The sequence below is a fragment of the Callorhinchus milii genome, unplaced genomic scaffold, assembly GCF_018977255.1.
Source record: "Callorhinchus milii isolate IMCB2004 unplaced genomic scaffold, IMCB_Cmil_1.0 Scaffold2, whole genome shotgun sequence".
Classification (NCBI taxonomy): Eukaryota; Metazoa; Chordata; class Chondrichthyes; order Chimaeriformes; family Callorhinchidae; genus Callorhinchus; species Callorhinchus milii.
Genome location: NW_024704743.1, coordinates 6,953,148 through 6,971,279, shown reverse-complemented (window position 1 = coordinate 6,971,279; position 18,132 = coordinate 6,953,148). Strand labels below are relative to the sequence as shown.

At 50.4% G+C, this 18,132-nt stretch overlaps 1 long non-coding RNA gene across 1 annotated transcript; it reads left to right on the top strand.

The window, feature by feature from the left end:
* Positions 1-376: 376 nt before the first annotated feature.
* Positions 377-17,862, top strand: LOC103186423. The gene is made up of 3 exons (XR_006084860.1): positions 377-398; positions 11,755-11,933; positions 17,843-17,862. It is a non-coding gene; the product is annotated as an uncharacterized LOC103186423 (long non-coding RNA).
* Positions 17,863-18,132: the final 270 nt, after the last annotated feature.

Genomic DNA, 18,132 nt, shown 5'->3' with positions numbered 1-18,132 from the left:
ACACACACACAGAGAGAAAGAGCCGACACTCGGCTCTTTCCGCTCCGCTCAGCCCTCCCCCCCCCTCCAGCCGCGTCACACAGGGGCAGGCGGGAGGGAGGGGGGGAGGGGCGTGTGACGTGACAGGAGGATCAAAGGCTGTGGTGGCGATGCGGCTTTGTGTGGAGGGGGCAGTTGTGACGTGTGTCTTTGCCTCTGTCTGTCTGGTTTTCTTTTGGTGGGGGGAGGGCCTGTGGGGATGGCTGGGCGGGGGGGGAAGGCCTGTGGGGATGGCTGGGCGGGGGGGGAGGGCCTGTGGGGATGGCTGGCGGGGGGGGAGCCTGTGGGGAGGCTGGCGGGGGGAGGCCTGTGTGGGATGGCTGGGCGGGGGGGGAGTGAGTGAGTGGCTGCTTTTCGAGGTGAGTGAGGCTGTTTTTTTGAGGGGGGAGTGAGGCTGTTTGGGAGTGAGGCTGTTGGGGGGGGAGTGAGGCTGTTGGGGGGGAGTGAGGCTGTTGGGGGGGGAGTGAGGCTGTGGGGGGGAGTGAGGCTGTGGGGGGGGAGAGTGAGGCTGTGGGGGGGGAGTGAGGCTGTGGGGGGGGGAGTGAGGCTGTGGGGGGGAGAGTGAGGCTGTGGGGGGGGGAGTGAGGCTGTGGGGGGGGGAGAGTGAGGCTGTGGGGGGGGAGTGAGGCTGTGGGGGGGGAGTGAGGCTGTGGGGGGGGAGTGAGGCTGTGGGGGGGGGGAGTGAGGCTGTGGGGGGGGGAGTGAGGCTGTGGGGGGGGAGTGAGGCTGTGGGGGGGGGAGTGAGGCTGTGTGGGGGGGGGGGAGTGAGGCTGTGGGGGGGGAGTGAGGCTGTTGGGGGGGGGAGTGAGGCTGTTTGGGGTGGGGGGAGTGAGGCTGTTTGGGGTGGGGGGGAGTGAGGCTGTTTGGGGTGGGGGGGAGTGAGGCTGTTTGGGGTGGGGGGAGTGAGGCTGTTTGGGGTGGGGGGGAGTGAGGCTGTGGGGGGGGGGGAGTGAGGCTGTGGGGGGGGGAGAGTGAGGCTGTGGGGGGGGAGAGTGAGGCTGTGGGGGGGGGAGAGTGAGGCTGTGGGGGGGGAGAGTGAGGCTGTGGGGGGGAGAGTGAGGCTGTGGGGGGGGGAGAGTGAGGCTGTGGGGGGGGAGAGTGAGGCTGTGGGGGGGGGAGAGTGAGGCTGTGGGGGGGGAGAGTGAGGCTGTGGGGGGGGGAGAGTGAGGCTGTGGGGGGGGGGAGTGAGGCTGTGGGGGGGGGGGAGTGAGGCTGTGGGGGGGGGGAGTGAGGCTGTGGGGGGGGGGGGGGGGGGGGGAGTGAGGCTGTGGGGGGGGGAGTGAGGCTGTGGGGGGGGGAGTGAGGCTGTGGTGGGGGGGGAGTGAGGCTGTTTGGGGGGGGAGAGTGAGGCTGTTTTGGGGGGGGGAGAGTGAGGCTGTTTTGGGGGGGGGGAGAGTGAGGCTGTTTTGGGGGGGGGGAGGAGTGAGGCTGTTTTGGGGGGGGGAGAGTGAGGCTGTTTTGGGGGGGGGAGAGTGAGGCTGTTTTGGGGGGGGAGAGTGAGGCTGTGTGGGGGGGGGAGTGAGGCTGTTGGGGGTGGGGGGGAGTGAGGCTGTTGGGGGTGGGGGGGAGTGAGGCTGTGGGGTGGGGGAGTGAGGCTGTTGGGGGTGGGGGGGAGTGAGGCTGTTGGGGGTGGGGGGGAGTGAGGCTGTTGGGGGTGGGGGGGAGTGAGGCTGTTGGGGGTGGGGGGGAGTGAGGCTGTTGGGGGTGGGGGGGGAGTGAGGCTGTTGGGGGTGGGGGGAGTGAGGCTGTTGGGGGTGGGGGGGAGTGAGGCTGTTGGGGGTGGGGGGGGGGGGGGAGTGAGGCTGTTGTGGGGGGGGGGGAGTGAGGCTGTGGGGGGGGGGGAGAGTGAGGCTGTGGGGGGGGGGGGAGAGTGAGGCTGTGGGGGGGGGGGAGATGAGGCTGTGGGGGGGGGGGAGAGTGAGGCTGTGGGGGGGGAGAGTGAGGCTGTGGGGGGGGGGAGAGTGAGGCTGTGGGGGGGGGGAGAGTGAGGCTGTGGGGGGGGGAGAGTGAGGCTGTGGGGGGGGGAGAGTGAGGCTGTGGGGGGGGGAGAGTGAGGCTGTGGGGGGGGGGGGGAGAGTGAGGCTGTGGGGGGGGGGGAGAGTGAGGCTGTGGGGGGGGGGGAGAGTGAGGCTGTGGGGGGGGGGGGGAGAGTGAGGCTGTGGGGGGGGGGGAGAGTGAGGCTGTGGGGGGGGGGGAGAGTGAGGCTGTGGGGGGGGGGGGGGAGAGTGAGGCTGTGGGGGGGGGGGGGGGAGAGTGAGGCTGTGGGGGGGGGGGGAGAGTGAGGCTGTGGGGGGGGGGGGAGAGTGAGGCTGTGGGGGGGGGGGGAGAGTGAGGCTGTGGGGGGGGGGGGGGGAGAGTGAGGCTGTGGGGGGGGGGGAGAGTGAGGGCTGTTTTGGGGGGGGAGAGTGAGGCTGTTGGGGGGGGGGGGAGAGTGAGGCTGTTTTGGGGGGGGGGGAGAGTGAGGCTGTTTTGGGGGGGGGGGAGAGTGAGGCTGTTTTGGGGGGGGGGGAGAGTGAGGCTGTTTTGGGGGGTGGGGAGAGTGAGGCTGTTTTGGGGGGGTGGGGGAGAGTGAGGCTGTTTTGGTGGGGGGTGGGCTGGGGGGGGGAGAGTGAGGCTGTTTTGGGGGGGGAGGTGGGGGAGAGTCAGGCTGTTTTGGGGGGGTGGGGGAGAGTCAGGCTGTTTTGGGGGGGTGGGGGAGAGTCAGGCTGTTTTGGGGGGGGGGGGGAGAGTCAGGCTGTTTTGGGGGGTGGGGAGAGTCAGGCTGTTTTGGGGGGTGGGGGAGAGTCAGGCTGTTTTGGGGGGGTGGGGGAGAGTCAGGCTGTTTTGGGGGGTGGGGGAGAGTCAGGCTGTTTTGGGGGGGGGGGAGAGTCAGGCTGTTTTGGGGGTGGGGGAGAGTCAGGCTGTTTTGGGGGGTGGGGGAGAGTCAGGCTGTTTTGGGGGGGGGGGGAGAGTCAGGCTGTTTGGGGGTGGGGGAGAGTCAGGCTGTTTTGGGGGTGGGGGAGAGTCAGGCTGTTTTGGGGGGTGGGGAGAGTCAGGCTGTTTTGGGGGGGTGGGGGAGAGTCAGGCTGTTTTGGGGGGTGGGGAGAGTCAGGCTGTTTTGGGGGGGTGGGGGAGAGTCAGGCTGTTTTGGGGGGTGGGGGAGAGTCAGGCTGTTTTGGGGGGTGGGGGAGAGTCAGGCTGTTTTGGGGGGTGGGGGAGAGTCAGGCTGTTTTGGGGGGTGGGGGAGAGTCAGGCTGTTTTGGGGGGTGGGGGAGAGTCAGGCTGTTTTGGGGGGTGGGGGAGAGTCAGGCTGTTTTGGGGGGTGGGGGAGAGTCAGGCTGTTTTGGGGGGGTGGGGGAGAGTCAGGCTGTTTTGGGGGGGTGGGGGAGAGTCAGGCTGTTTTGGGGGGGTGGGGGAGAGTCAGGCTGTTTTGGGGGTGGGGGAGAGTCAGGCTGTTTTGGGGGGTGGGGGAGAGTCAGGCTGTTTTGGGGGGGTGGGGGAGAGTCAGGCTGTTTTGGGGGGGTGGGGGGAGTGAGGCTGTTGTTGGGGGAGTGAGGCTGTTGGGGGTGGGGGGGAGAGTGAGGCTGTGGGGGGTGGGGGAGAGTGAGGCTGTGGGGGTGGGGGGAGAGTGAGGCTGGGGGGGCAGAGTGAGGCGGGGGGGGGGAGAGTGAGGCTGTGGGGGGGGGAGAGTGAGGCTGTGGGGGGGGGGGAGAGTGAGGCTGTGGGGGGGGGGGAGAGTGAGGCTGTGGGGGGGGGGGGAGAGTGAGGCTGTGGGGGGGGGGGAGAGTGAGGCTGTGGGGGGGGGAGAGTGAGGCTGTGGGGGGGGGGGAGAGTGAGGCTGTGGGGGGGGGGGAGAGTGAGGCTGTGGGGGGGGGAGAGTGAGGCTGTGGGGGGGGGGGGAGAGTGAGGCTGTGGGGGGGTGGGAGAGTGAGGCTGTTTTGGGGGGGGGGGGAGTGAGGCTGTTTTGGGGGGGGGGGGAGTGAGGCTGTTTTGGGGGGGGGGAGTGAGGCTGTTTTGGGGGGGGGGGGAGAGTGAGGCTGTTTTGGGGGGGGGGGAGAGTGAGGCTGTTTTGGGGGTGTGGGGAGAGTGAGGCTGTTTTGGGGGTGTGGGGAGAGTGAGGCTGTTTTGGGGGGTGGGGGAGAGTGAGGCTGTTTTGGGGGGTGGGAGAGTGAGGCTGTTTTGGGGGTGGGGAGAGTGAGGCTGTTTTGGGGGGTGGGGGAGAGTGAGGCTGTTTTGGGGGGGTGGGGGAGAGTGAGGCTGTTTTGGGGGGGTGGGGGAGAGTGAGGCTGTTTTGGGGGGTGGGGGAGAGTGAGGCTGTTTTGGGGGGTGGGGAGAGTGAGGCTGTTTTGGGGGGTGGGGGAGAGTGAGGCTGTTTTGGGGGGTGGGGGAGAGTGAGGCTGTTTTGGGGGGGTGGGGGAGAGTGAGGCTGTTTTGGGGGGTGGGGGAGAGTGAGGCTGTTTTGGGGGGGTGGGGGAGAGTGAGGCTGTTTTGGGGGGGGTGGGGAGAGTGAGGCTGTTTTGGGGTGGGGGGGGAGAGTGAGGCTGTTTTGGGGTGGGGGGGGGAGAGTGAGGCTGTTTTGGGTGGGGGGGGGAGAGTGAGGCTGTTTTGGGGTGGGGGGGGAGAGTGAGGCTGTTTTGGGGGGGGGGGGAGAGTGAGGCTGTTTTGGGGTGGGGGGGGGGAGAGTGAGGCTGTTTTGGGTGGGGGGGGAGAGTGAGGCTGTTTTGGGTTGGGGGGGGGGGGGAGAGTGAGGCTGTTTTGGGGTGGGGGGGGGGAGAGTGAGGCTGTTTTGGGGTGGGGGGGGGGAGAGTGAGGCTGTTTTGGGGTGGGGGGGGGAGAGTGAGGCTGTTTTGGGGGTGGGGGGGGGGGGAGAGTGAGGCTGTTTGGGGTGGGGGGGAGAGTGAGGCTGTTTTGGGGTGGGGGGGAGAGTGAGGCTGTTTTGGGGGGGGGGGGGAGAGTGAGGCTGTTTTGGGGGGGGGGGAGAGTGAGGCTGTTTTGGGGTGGGGGGGGGAGAGTGAGGCTGTTTTGGGGTGGGGGGGGGGAGTGAGGCTGTTTTGGGGTGGGGGGGGGAGAGTGAGGCTGTTTTGGGGTGGGGGGGGGAGAGTGAGGCTGTTTTGGGGTGGGGGGGGGAGAGTGAGGCTGTTTTGGGGGGGGGGGAGAGTGAGGCTGTTTTGGGGGGGGGGGAGAGTGAGGCTGTTTTGGGGGGGGGGAGAGTGAGGCTGTTTTGGGGGGGGGGAGAGTGAGGCTGTTTTGGGGGGGGGGGGAGAGTGAAGCTGCCCCCCCCCCGCCCCTGTCTGCCGCCCCTGTCTGCCTCCCCCCCACCCCTGAAAAATGCCTTGAAGCAAAAATAATAAAATTAATGTCGAAGCGAGAACCATAATATTATAAGCAAATTTTTCGACTTAAAGTTGTTTATCGACTTAAACAACATGCACCCCAGTCCATGCACCTCAATCTATAAACACAGCTACACCAGTGATATACAATGGAAATGAGTTCCTTTACACTATCAAGAAGTACAGCAGAGACTAGTTGGGAAAAAAACCTACAGAATTGGGAGGAGCCTCTTTTTGTGACTTGCATTGATTGGTGAAGTAAGCATATTTTTAAATGAATTTCAGTTACAAACGGAAAGTTAAATAAAACTGGAGGAAATTTCACACTAGACCTTTGCAAATAATTGAATTTTTAAAGTACACTTAAAGCTTGTAAAGTTACAAGCTCAAAGATGATTATGTTTCAGTGGCCAATATCAAGGGTCAATATTTTGTTTTAATATAAAAGCAGATTATTATCTTTGGCCAAATGCATTGTTTGAAGATGCCTGGTTAAGAAAGTGGTGCTAAACTGCATTTCAGCTTCTCCACATAAGGAATATAGTTGAATCAGGACAGTTCCAACCAATGACAATTAGGGTAAAAAGGGTTTACAGAGAAGATTTTTGCCTTGTTTTTGTTGCTGGTATTGCAAATAGATTTACACATATCGATGCTCAGTAACAACAGGTTGTGTGTTCCTGACAATTATTTTTATGCTAAGTAGTTCTGGTCATAATCTTGTAGAGAATTGGCAGACAGGTCCCATCTCTAATGTTGTTACTGTTGAGGGTGCATTGCGATGGAGCATTGGCCAATCTCTTCCTGTCACGATTTTGGTGGCTTTGGATGACTTAATACAGGAGTAAAATGCCAGTTTTCTCTAAAATTCCAAGTTAGAACAGTAATATTCCTTCCCTGAGGACATTCACTTGTCAAACTGCCAGAATTCTACACTGCCAGAGACACATTGTGGTTTTTACGTCGCTTAGAAAAAAATCACTTTCAACCAATAGGGTGAATTCTGTGAGAACATAACTGTCATTACAATTCCCTCCACCTACAATCAGTTGTACGTAATATTTATCCCGAAGATTGCATTGTTTTGAGTTTCTCTTCAGCTTTTTGCTCAGGATAGTTTGAATATTGATTGTTGGTGCATGTGCCCCCTGCTGGTTGATGTGGGGAGATTCACATTAGAAAGCCAAATAATAATAATAATAATAATAATCCTTGCATTTGATATAGCGCTTTTCACGTCGGGAGGACGTCCCAAAGCGCTTCACAGAACACACTGTAAAGTGAATTGACTATAGAAGGGAGTGTGAGAGAAAAGCAGCAAAAAACCTAAAGGGCTTTCAATAAACAGATTATTAGAAAAAAAGAAATTCAAAGTAAGGGCAGTGCAGTTAAGTGATAGCGATATCCTTGCAGTGGAAAGTGAAGGAATGGCAGAGATAATAAATGAGTACTTTAACTCATTTTTCGCAGAGTTTGTTGACATTGAGAATGTCGAATCACCAGAACAGTAAGTAGAGGTTATAAAAACAGAAATGCTGCTGAACTGTTACTCAAATTTAAGTTGGATAATACACTGGGTTCTGAGGATTTGTATTCAAGGATCCCGAGGGAACCAAGGAAAAAATAGCACCAGTTCTGACTTTAATTTTCCAATTTTTTGGGGGGAGGGAAGGGAAACTAGACCAGAAAACTGGAGGATGACAAACATGATCTTCAAAAAAAGACAGGTAAGTCACAAAATGCCAGTTAACTTTACTTCAGTTTCTGGTAAACTACTTGAGTATGACATTGGGTGAAATAAAAGACTCATGTCTCGTGGACTCGATTGTGGTTTCAAGCCCCACATTCTGAGTTCATCATCAATAGGCACTAATTCCAGTGTACTATTGATGGTATATGGTAAGTCACAGAATATTAATAGCACGTTTGTTATAGGGCCTTTCAGGGTGGACATTTCAAAGTGTTTCACGTGATTTACTGTAAAGGTTAATGACTACAGTTGAATGTGAACAAGACTGAGGCCCTCCTGATTGTCTCGCGCCAGTGCCTCTGCACCTCAGGCTCTGGCAGCATCAACTTCCACGGTTGCACACCAACTCACCAGCCAGTCAGGAAATTAGGTGTCTTGTTTGACCCTCAACTGTCTTTTCTTACCCACATCCAAGCCATGATGCTCTCTGCCTTCCCTCACCTCCGTAACATTGCCCGACTTCGCCACTACCTCACCCCTCAGGCCGCCGAAACTCTTGTTCATGCCTTCACCTCCAGGCTCGACTGCAAACCCCCTGCTTGTCGGCCTTCCCAACTCCTCCCTCCACAGGCTGAAGATAATCCAGAACTCTGCAGCCCGTGTCCTCTCCCGCACCAAACTCTGTGACCCTATTTCCCCCACTCTCGCCCGACTATTGGCTCCCTATCCTTCAGAGGATCCAGTTCAAAATCCTGGTCCTCACCTATAAAGCCCTCAATGGCCTCACCTCACCCTACCTCTGCAACCACCTAAACCCTACCAACCTGCCCACTCCCTCCTCTCAGCCGGCTCTGTCCTGCTCCACGTCCCCCGACCCACCCACTCCACCATTGGCAGGAGAGCCTTCAGCCACTCTGCCCCCAACCTCTGGAACTCCATCCCCCAATCACTCCCCCTCACCCCCTCCTTAGCCTCCTTCAAGTCCCACCTCAAAACCCTCCTCTTCGACCATGCCATTGGTCATCCCCCCCCCCCCCCCCCCCGACCCCAGCTCGGGTCTGAAACGCTGTACACTGTCCCGCACCTTGGGACGTCCTCCTAACGTGAAAGGCGCTATACAAATGTAATCTTGTTGTTTATGTGCTGTGAGATCTTTAATGTCCACCTGAACAGACAGGCAGGATCTCAATTTAAGTCTTATCCGGCAACTCCAAACAATGAAGTATAGACTTGGGAGTGTAAATTTGGACGATATGAGTTCAAAGTCCTGGTATGGGGCTTGAACCCACAGTCAGAGACTCAGAGGCAAGAGTTCAACCAACCAAACCATACTGATAAATGGAGCTTCTTCCAGAATGAATGAGAGATGTCAAAGGTGACGGAAGGTGGAGGCTGGGGGGAGGGTGTGGCTAAGGCAGCAGAGCAGATCCTCTTCATTTTGGACCTGAGGAACTTCATCTTTTCATTGAAATGGTAAGGTCCCAACTGCACATTCTGGTTAAGTTTAATTGTACTTGAAATAGAGAAGCCAGGGAGAGGCAATATACACATTGTCAACAAATCAAAGATAGAATTAGATACATATTTGGCAAAGAAATCAATTGAGGTATACAATATTATAATTTCATTTTATTGACAACAACAAATTACGATCCACATGTACTGTGGTCATCCTTTCCAGTCCAGGTTGTACAAATATTTTGAAAGTAAGCAATTTCAGGTTTGCAGGATTCTTTAGTTTCAACTCTGATCCAAATATTGTGTTGCGATTGTAGTTGTGGTTGGCTTGATTTTTGGGGGTTTTGGATAGATTGTGTGACTTGTTTAGTCTGAGATCTTATTGAGGATCTGGTATCTGAAAGAGGGATTCAATTTTACTTATTTGGTATTATTAACATAAATGTCAAAACATATCAGCAATTCAGACAGTTGATCAATATAGTGGATCGGTGTATGAGTTGTATCCTGACACTGCTTCAGTTTATCTTACAAAGCACTGCATGATTTTTTGAATAATATACTAATTCTGAACGAATTCTGCATACCCCTCATGCCCTCCGTTCCACCATTGGTGCTTGCGCTTTCAGCCACTAACCACCAAAATACTACTTTCAAGCGCTTTGCCCCTTCCTTCAGGTCGTGCCTGAAGACCTTCCTATTCGACCGTGCCTACGGTCACCTCCCTCTCTCCCCAGCTCAGCGTCATGCTCCACCACTTCAAGCGCTCTGGGAGCCGACGTGGTGTGAGGGACACTATATAAGTGCAAGTTGTAATGTACAGAAGAGATCACTGCTAAAATTTTGAAAACGGATCTTCATTTTTTTTCCTCAGCATTTCAATAGTTTTTACTGCAGGACAGTGTGAAATACTTATACCCTTTCACACCAAATTTTTGTGGTACATATCTGTTCTACATCCATTTATCACAGCCACCTGGTCCACTATGGAATTTTGATCTGTGTATGAGATTAAACTAATGAACCTTGTTTGGACATTATTTTATCCCAATGAAACCAAAGAGTATTTTGAGCATAAAACAGTATAATTTATCTCTGTACGAAGCAGTCAAAATAACAATGATAGATTAGGTAGAATTTATTATATATTGCAAATGAATAATTCATACTTCAGTGTTAATTTATAGGATAGTAAATCTTTGTGGTAACAGTGTTGCAATCAAGCATGTGACATGAAACTATAAAATTACAGGGTAGCTGGTATAAAGGAGAGTGTTATTTCCCTGGAGGTGATCTACATAGAAGTCCAGGGTAGACATGAAATGTTTCAGAATTTTTTCATGGCCATTAGCAGTTGAGATTTCATTACCACCTTCTGTAATTCCTACCTAAAATTCCTCTTTCTCACATCCTCTTCATCTTTGTGGAGTCCTGTAGCTCAGTGGTTAGAGCACTCGCTTTGCAAGCGAGAAACCTGAGTTCAATTCCAGGCAGAGGGCGAAACCTTGGGCAAGTTTCCTTACTCCACACACCTAATAATAATCGCTCCAAAAACCAAAACCAATAATAAATTGGTCATTTTCAATCTACGACTGTTTGTGGGACATTGCTGTGCGCAATTGGCTGCCGCGTTCGCCCACAAATATACAGTCAATTCACTTTACAATGTGTTCTGTGAAGCGCTTTGGGACGTCCTCCCGACGTGAAAAGCGCTATATCAAATGCAAGGATTATTATTATTATTATCTGTCTTCAAAGACCGACCTCTTCTGCTCTGCCTTTGGTCACCTTCCCCCATTGCCCGTCTGCTACCCGCTTTGAGTATGAAAGGTACTGAATAAATTCAAGTGATTATTGTCTTGGGAGTTTGCTGGCACAGATTATGCTGCATTTGCATAAATGAGTTACAACATTTCAAAGAGAATAATTCCATGATGTTTTAACCTAATAAGGTGCCATATCAAATGCATGTATTATTTATGATAATTTCTAGCCAATTGGTCAATAATAATAATAAATACAATGTGTGACCCGGTATTATGCTTCGTAAATTGTGTCAAGAAGCAGTCATTTTTCAAATTATTTGTAAATAATAGAATTATATCGTACAGAAGGAGGCCATTCGGCCCATTGTGTCTGTGCTGGATCTTTGAAAAAAAACTATCAAAATCAATCCCACTCCCCTGCTCTCTCCCCATAGCCCTGCAAACTTGTCCTCCCCAAATAATTATCTACTTCTCTCTTAAAAGTTGTTATTGAATCGGCTTCCACCATCAGTGTCCTCGGGTTACCAATTCACCCGCCAATGGAAATAGTTTCTCCTTGTTCACCCTATCGAATCCCCTCATAATTTTGAAAACTTCTATTAAGTGTCCTTTTAATCTTCTCTGCTCCAAGGAGCTTCTCTCGCCTCTCCTGATAACTGAAGTCCTTCATTCCTGGTACCATCCCGGTAAATCTCCTTTGCATCCTCTCCAATGCCTTGACATCATTCCTAAAGTGTAGTGCCCAGAACTGAACACAGTCTCTCGCTGAGGCCTCACCAGTGTTTTATAAAGGTTCATCATAACTTCCTGACTTCTGTATTCTATGCCCCTATTCATAAAGTCTAGTATCCCATATGCTTTTTTAACTACTTTATCTGCCTGTCCTGCCACCTTCAAAGATTTACTCATATGAACCCCCAGGTCTCTCTGTGCCTTCAGCCCCGTTAAGATTCTACCATCAACTTATATGGCCTCTCCTCATTCTTCATCCTATAATGCATCACTTAACATTTCTCCACGTTAAACTTCATCTGCCGCGTGTCTGCCCACTTTACTAGTCTGTCTATGTCTTCTTGCAGTCTGCTACTATCCTCCTCATTGCCTACCACTTTTCCTAACTTAGTATCATCTGCAAACTTGGAAATTGTACTTCTGTATCCATGCTGCCACTGTCCCTTTAATACCGTGGGCTTCTATTTTGCTTATTTTGCTTGATATTCAAATCAAATTGAATATTTATTAAAATCTAATGTGAAAAATGAGTTCAGATCAGCAATCTACAAACAATTCATTCCCAGTTTTCTGAGCCATATGTTGCTGTATTTTAGATAAAATTCAGTTCTGAATGTTAATGTTTGGGTTTTTTTTTCATACCACCAGAGGGATTTTTTTTAATTATGAGATGCACTCAAGGAAATATAACATTGCTGTAACCGGTTTGTGATCTTTTGCTATATTTTCTCTAAAACTTTTATAATACAAATTGCAGAGCACAACCTTGTAAAGAAAACTTGTACAAAGAATTTTGTGTGCTTGTTCTATGGAATGATTTGGAAGCACAGCTGAAGAAGGCAACCTGCTGACTTTTCTTTGAATGCACAGGACTAAAGAGAATCGCACCAAAGAGAATAGAAATTCTGTTCTTGCTGCACATCTTCAGTTTTCATGGTAAGAAGATTCTATGATAAAATGGTTAAATGTTTTCCGCCAAACTGTTAGTTTGAGCTACCAATGAGCATCATTTGAACACTGTATGAACTGAGTGAGCCTTAGAAAATGAATGTAAGAGCCTTTAAGGCTAAACTTTTTGTATGAAAAAGACACTCAATAAAATGTCATTAAAGGTACAAAAAATAACGGATCCTCTATGTATCTATTAAATACAACCTGCCTGGCTATACACTGTCAGATATGACTTGACCACATAAGTATTCCTCTCTATGGTGAATCCTCCAGGATTATTCTGGATGGCAAACTTCTCTTTTGTACCACCATCCTTGGAATTAAGGGTATGGAAAAAAAGGCAGGAAAATAGGATTAAACATTCTCCCCTGATCTAATAAACTGGTGAACTATATTGTTGAGCTGGATATCCCACTCCTATTCAAATCCACTTCTTTCAGCGCCACCGACCCCCCCCCCTCCCCCCCACCACCCATCTCCTGTGTCCTCTACTCTGATTCTAGATATGAAATATGATCTGCTCATTACTTTTTCTTTTCAAAATTTATGCCAACAGCTTTGCTGTCTTAGTTTCCTTCATCACCTCCTTCTCCCATCCCTCATTTCTTCATCTTATTTCCTTTTCTCCTCCACTTCTCATCAGATTATTGTGTTGCATGAAGCTTCCCATTGATTCACCTTCTGGCTACCCATTCTTGACCCACTTGCCAGTCAACATCATCAACATCTAGAAACTGTCCCTCCTGACTTCAAAGCTCCTGACTTCGAAGCTGCTTACTTCATTCCATTTCTTAAAATCCCAATCTCCACTGCTTGTAAATTTCTAAATATAAATACAAGTTTTTATAAATGTAATCTAGATTAATCTATATAAATCTGTATATCTATATAATCCATTGGTGAGATCATACTTAGAATTCGTGTCCAGTTCTGGTCGCCCAGCACAAAAAGGATATTGGAGAAATCGAGAAGATGCAGAGGAGGGTAACCAAAATGATTGGGGAATGGAATGACTGGACTATGAAGAGCGACTAAGTAAATTGGGCACATTCATACTGGAAAATAGAAGATTGAGAGGCGACATGCTTGCTGTCTTTAAGATTCTAAAGGGGCTAGACAATATAGGTCATGACAAGCTGTTTCAACTTGTCCAGAATAGTAAAGCCAGAGGACACGGCATGTGATTGAAGGGGGGTAAATTCGGAACAAATCTACGCAAATACTATATCAGTGAGTGAAGAGTGAACCTTTGGATCAGGTTCCCTAGGGAGAGTGTTAAAGCAGGAAGTGTTGATTCTTTCAAATACAGATTAAATAGTTTTCATTTAGGAAGTAACATTGGATGTAATACATAAGAAATCACATCAAAATCACATGACTTGCATCAAATTGCCCCCTTCAAAATTATGTCCTCTTCAATTAATATCAAAATAAAAATTGCTGTCAAATATACAACAGCAATTTGCAGTTATATAGTGCCTTCATGCAGGGTAGCGTCTCAGGATGCTTAACAGTGGTGGAGCCTGACTCCGAGCCGGGGTAGGGGGGAGGTTGCCGTAAGCACGGGTTCATGCAGGTGATCGTGGTTGAGAGGGAGGAGGGAGCAATAGGAGTAAAGGAGTGTAAGGAAGGGGAGTGGCAGGAGCCACGGTGGAAGGAGAAGGCGATGTGGATGGTCTGGGTGGGGTAGAAGGGACTGGAGAAGGGACTGGACGATGCAGCCAAGCCAAAAGATCATCCAGAACTCTGCAGCCTGTGTCCTCTCCCACAGCAGGCTCCATGATCCTATCATCTCCATCCTCGCTTCCCATCACACAGAGGATACAGTTCAAGATCCTGGTCCTCACTTTCAAAGCCCTCCATGGCCTTGCTCCCCCTCTACCTCTGTGACCACCTAACCCCCTACCAACTTGCCTGCTCCCTCCATTCAGCGGGATCTTGCCTACTTCACGTCCCCCACCATTGGAGGGCGGGCCTTCAGCTACTCTCCTCCACCTTCTGGAGTCCCTCATCCCGCAGTCCCACTGCCTCACCCCACCTTCCTTGCCTCCTTCAAGATCCATCTCAAAACCCTCCACTTCGACCGTGCCTTCGATCACCCTCCTTCCCCCCCCCGCCCTCTACTCACCCCAATCCCAACCCCCAGCTCGGGTCCAAAACACTGATTGTCGAGTGCCTTGGGATGTCCTCCCAATGTGAAAGGAGCTATACAAATGTAATTCTGTTGTTTTTAATCTTTTGAGGCGAAGAACTCTTCGCACAGAGGAGGTGATGGACAGTGGAGAACAGTGTCTTTGGGTTGTTTTTGGCCTCCAGGATGACTTTGGAGTAAAAGTCAGTTTTGGCCTATGAAAGGGAGAGGAAGTGCTCGAGCCACAACTGGTGGTGAATTGTGAGGCCAGATTTCTGCCATCTACATTTGAGAATCCAGGTCTGGATTTTAAGTGAGCAGAGGTGAGGAGCGGGTAGATTTGGAAACAGAGCTGGATTTCAGGGGAGACGGTCATTCAACAGCTTGATGGCTGCATCAAGATCAATGTGGATGGAAGGCCAGAGGGAGAGGAGGTCCTAGGAAGAGAGGGCATTTGTGAGGGACTTCCAGGAGTGGAAAAAGATGGTGGAGGCTTGGAAGAAGGGAGGGGATGTGGGAGGAGGGGGAGATAAGGAAGTGGTCTGAGATGGACTTGTCTATGATGGACAGGTCGGAAATATCAAAGTCATGTGTGATGACAACGGTTGAGGGAATGATCATAGTTGTGGGTCGGCAAATTGTCATGGAGGATGAGGTTTAGGGAGAAGAGGGCAGTGAAATCTGAGGAGGTGGGGAAGAAGCCAAGAGGTTTGGGGGAGCGGTAATCTAGGAGAATTTTGAGAGGTAGAGGAGGGATGGTAGAGTGTGAGGTGCTCAAAGGAGGAGAAACAGCCAAATGAAAATAGGGGGATAGACCAAGGGAGGCTTGGGAGATAAGGGCCACCCCACTGCTGTGTTGGCTTGGGTGGGGAGTGTGGTGAATAGTGTAGCCGGGGGGGAGGCTTTAACAAGGAGTTGGGGTCACTGGGGGCCAGCCAGGTTTGGTCTGGGACAACTAATGCCGGGAGTCATGATGGGCTTGGCGGAGGATGCCCAGGCTGGAGCAGAGGGAGGCAATGTGGGGTCCATGATAAGGAGAAGGTGAGGAGGGCGGTGGGAGAGAAGGACAGTGGCGGAGTGTGGGTGTTAGAAGCAGGAACATTTTCAAAGGGAGTGGCTCGGGTCGGGGCGGGAACCCAAAACGCGCACGCAGAGACCAGGAGCGAACGATCAGCGGGGAAACCTCAGCCCTTGGGCTCTGGGAGACAACTCGGGGGCGGGGGGGGGGGGGGGGAGAGAGGGGATGGCGATCATGGCGTACGTTCCAGAGACAGGGAGGGAAAGTGATAATGGAAAGGAAGGGAAAGGAGAGCGGACAAGACAGCAGAAAGGATAGCATATAGGAATGTAGCAAAATTAACACTATACTTAGCCTGGAGGATTTGAAAATGGCGTTTGGAAATGATGTCCCGTAGCTGGATTCGGCCATTGTTCAGGCGGGAGATTTGGAAATGGCGTCTCCGCACCTGAAGCAACTTTGCCTCGCGGGACGGACACCAACTACCCCTGGTCCATCCGATTTGTTCATCCACCCGTGGCCTCGGTGGTCGCTTGCTCCTATCTGATCTTGGCGGTCGCGTGCTTCCCGTGGTTCAAGCGGGAGATTTGAAGTCCCATGGCCTATCTCACCCCACCGGTGCCCGCCCACGGCCTAGCTCACCCCACCGGTGCCCGCCCACGGCCTAGCTCACCCCACCGGTGCCCGCACACGGCCTAGCTCACCCCACTGGTGTCAGCCCACGGCCTACCTCACTCAACCGGTGCTCGCCCATGGCCTACCTCACCCCATCGGTGCCTGCCCGTGGCCTACCTTGCACATCAGGTGACTTCAATGTCTCTAAAGTTTACATCACCTACAGATTTCTCTTGAAATGTGACCATCAAAATACAGTAGTAGAACCGAGCCCCTGCAAAAATTGACATCTCATATTTAAATTTTATTTGCTTCATGTCTTACAGTTCTGATTTGTATGTTTACATATTTTCAAAGCAACTTTACTAAAAAAAACTTTGTTAAATAAACTAATGTTTAATGGTCATTCTCTACTAATGTTGTCCATCTTACATCTGAGACTAACCTCATTTTTTACTGCTGGAATCTTCTGGTTAAGTTAACTCCAGTTAAGTTAACTGGAGGCTTGTAGGTCGGTGGTTAGAGCACTCGCCTTGCAAGCGAGACACCTGGGTTCAGACAGGGCGAAACCTTGGGCAAGTTTCCTTACTCCACACACCTAATAATAATCCCACCAAAAATAAGACAATAATAAATTGGTCATTTTCAATCCACGACTGTGTGTGGGACACTGCTGTGCGCAATTGGCCGCCGTGTTTTGCCCACAAATATACGGTCAATTCACTTTACAATATATTCTGTAAAGCGCTTTGATACGTCGAGACAAAGTGAAAAGCGCTATATCAAATGCAAGGATTATTATATTATTATATTATTATTTATTTTCTCTTGTAGAAGAATTTTATATCCTTACATTTGAGATAGCGTCTTTTGCATTGGGAGGACATCTCAAAGTACTTTACAGGATATTTTGTAAAGTGACTGTGTTTTGTGGAGAAACGTGGCGACCAATTTTATTGGGGATTGTTGGTCAGGGCACCGCGAGAAATTTCCTTCTCTTTTCAAATTATGCAATGGGCTATTTAACATCCACTTGAACAGGCAGACAGAACCATGGTTTAACTTCTTTGCTGAAGGATGGCACCTCGACTATATGAGTTCAAAGCCCCGATGACTTTCTGATTCAGAGGTGAGAGTTCTATCAATGGAGCCAGGCTGATACCCACTTAATTGAGTCCCAACATTTTTCAACCAGCAACATGAAACTGACAGTCATGCTGTTCCCAGGTTTATTTGGTTCCTTTCTATTGAACAATGGTGTGATATTTACCACCTTCCGATCCTTTGGAACCCTTCCAGTTTGTACAGATTTACAAACGTTTTAAGTCAAAACTTGCACTGTTTGGGTTTTAATTTCCCTCAGCACTCAGTGATAAATCCATTGGACCCTGGTGGCTTGTCCACTCTAAGTTCCATCAATCTTTGTTTCCTGCTTCTTTATTGATATCTATATCTAACAGCTATTTCTTCACATCTATTTCTATCTCCCAGGACCTCCCCATCATCTATTGTAAACACAGATGCACAGAACTTATTTAGCACATCTGCCATTTCCTTGTTCTCCACAATACTTATACCCTATATATCCTTGAGTGGGCCCACATTTTCCCTGTAACAGTAACTTGAGCCATTAAAATTTTACTGAAACCAAACATTGTTGTCACCTTATGTGTACATATCCCTTATCAATTTCCTTAAATGTGGATTATTTATATTAGAATATCTGAATATTACTTCCTTAGCTCAGACATATATTGCTTTTGATTAATAAATAATCATTGCATCAATATTGATATCTATGGCATTTTATAAATATTTGGTCTGTTCTTTCAGCTTTGGCGGGGGTGAAACAAAATATTTTAAAAATAATAATTTAGTCACTATATTCTGTAAAGCGCTTTGAGACGTCATGAAGACTGATAAGGCACTATAATAATAATAATCCCTGCTGATACAGCGATTTTGATATAGCGCTTTTCACATCTTCTGGACGTCTCAAAGCACTTCACAGAATATATTGTAAAGTGAATTGACTGAATATTTGTGGACAAAACGCACCAGCCAATTGTGCACAGCAGTGTCCCACAGTCGTGGATTGAAGTGACTAATTTATTGTTTTTTTTCTTGAAGGATTATTATCAGGCATGTGGAGTAAGGAAACTTGCCCAAGGTTTCCTCCTGCCGGAAATGAACCCAGTTCTCTCTCACGTGCGAGGTGAGTGCTCTAACCACTGAGCTACAGGACTCCACTACATCAAATGCCAGTATTATTATTATAAGATGGGGTATTTACTGAAGCACTGTTCCTTTAAATAGGGATCTCTTTTTTTCTTTGTGTCAACCTGACTTATTACATTGTAACAAAAAGCAGTAATTCATTTTATTCTAGTTTAATTTAAATGGGGAAAGTAGATTACACA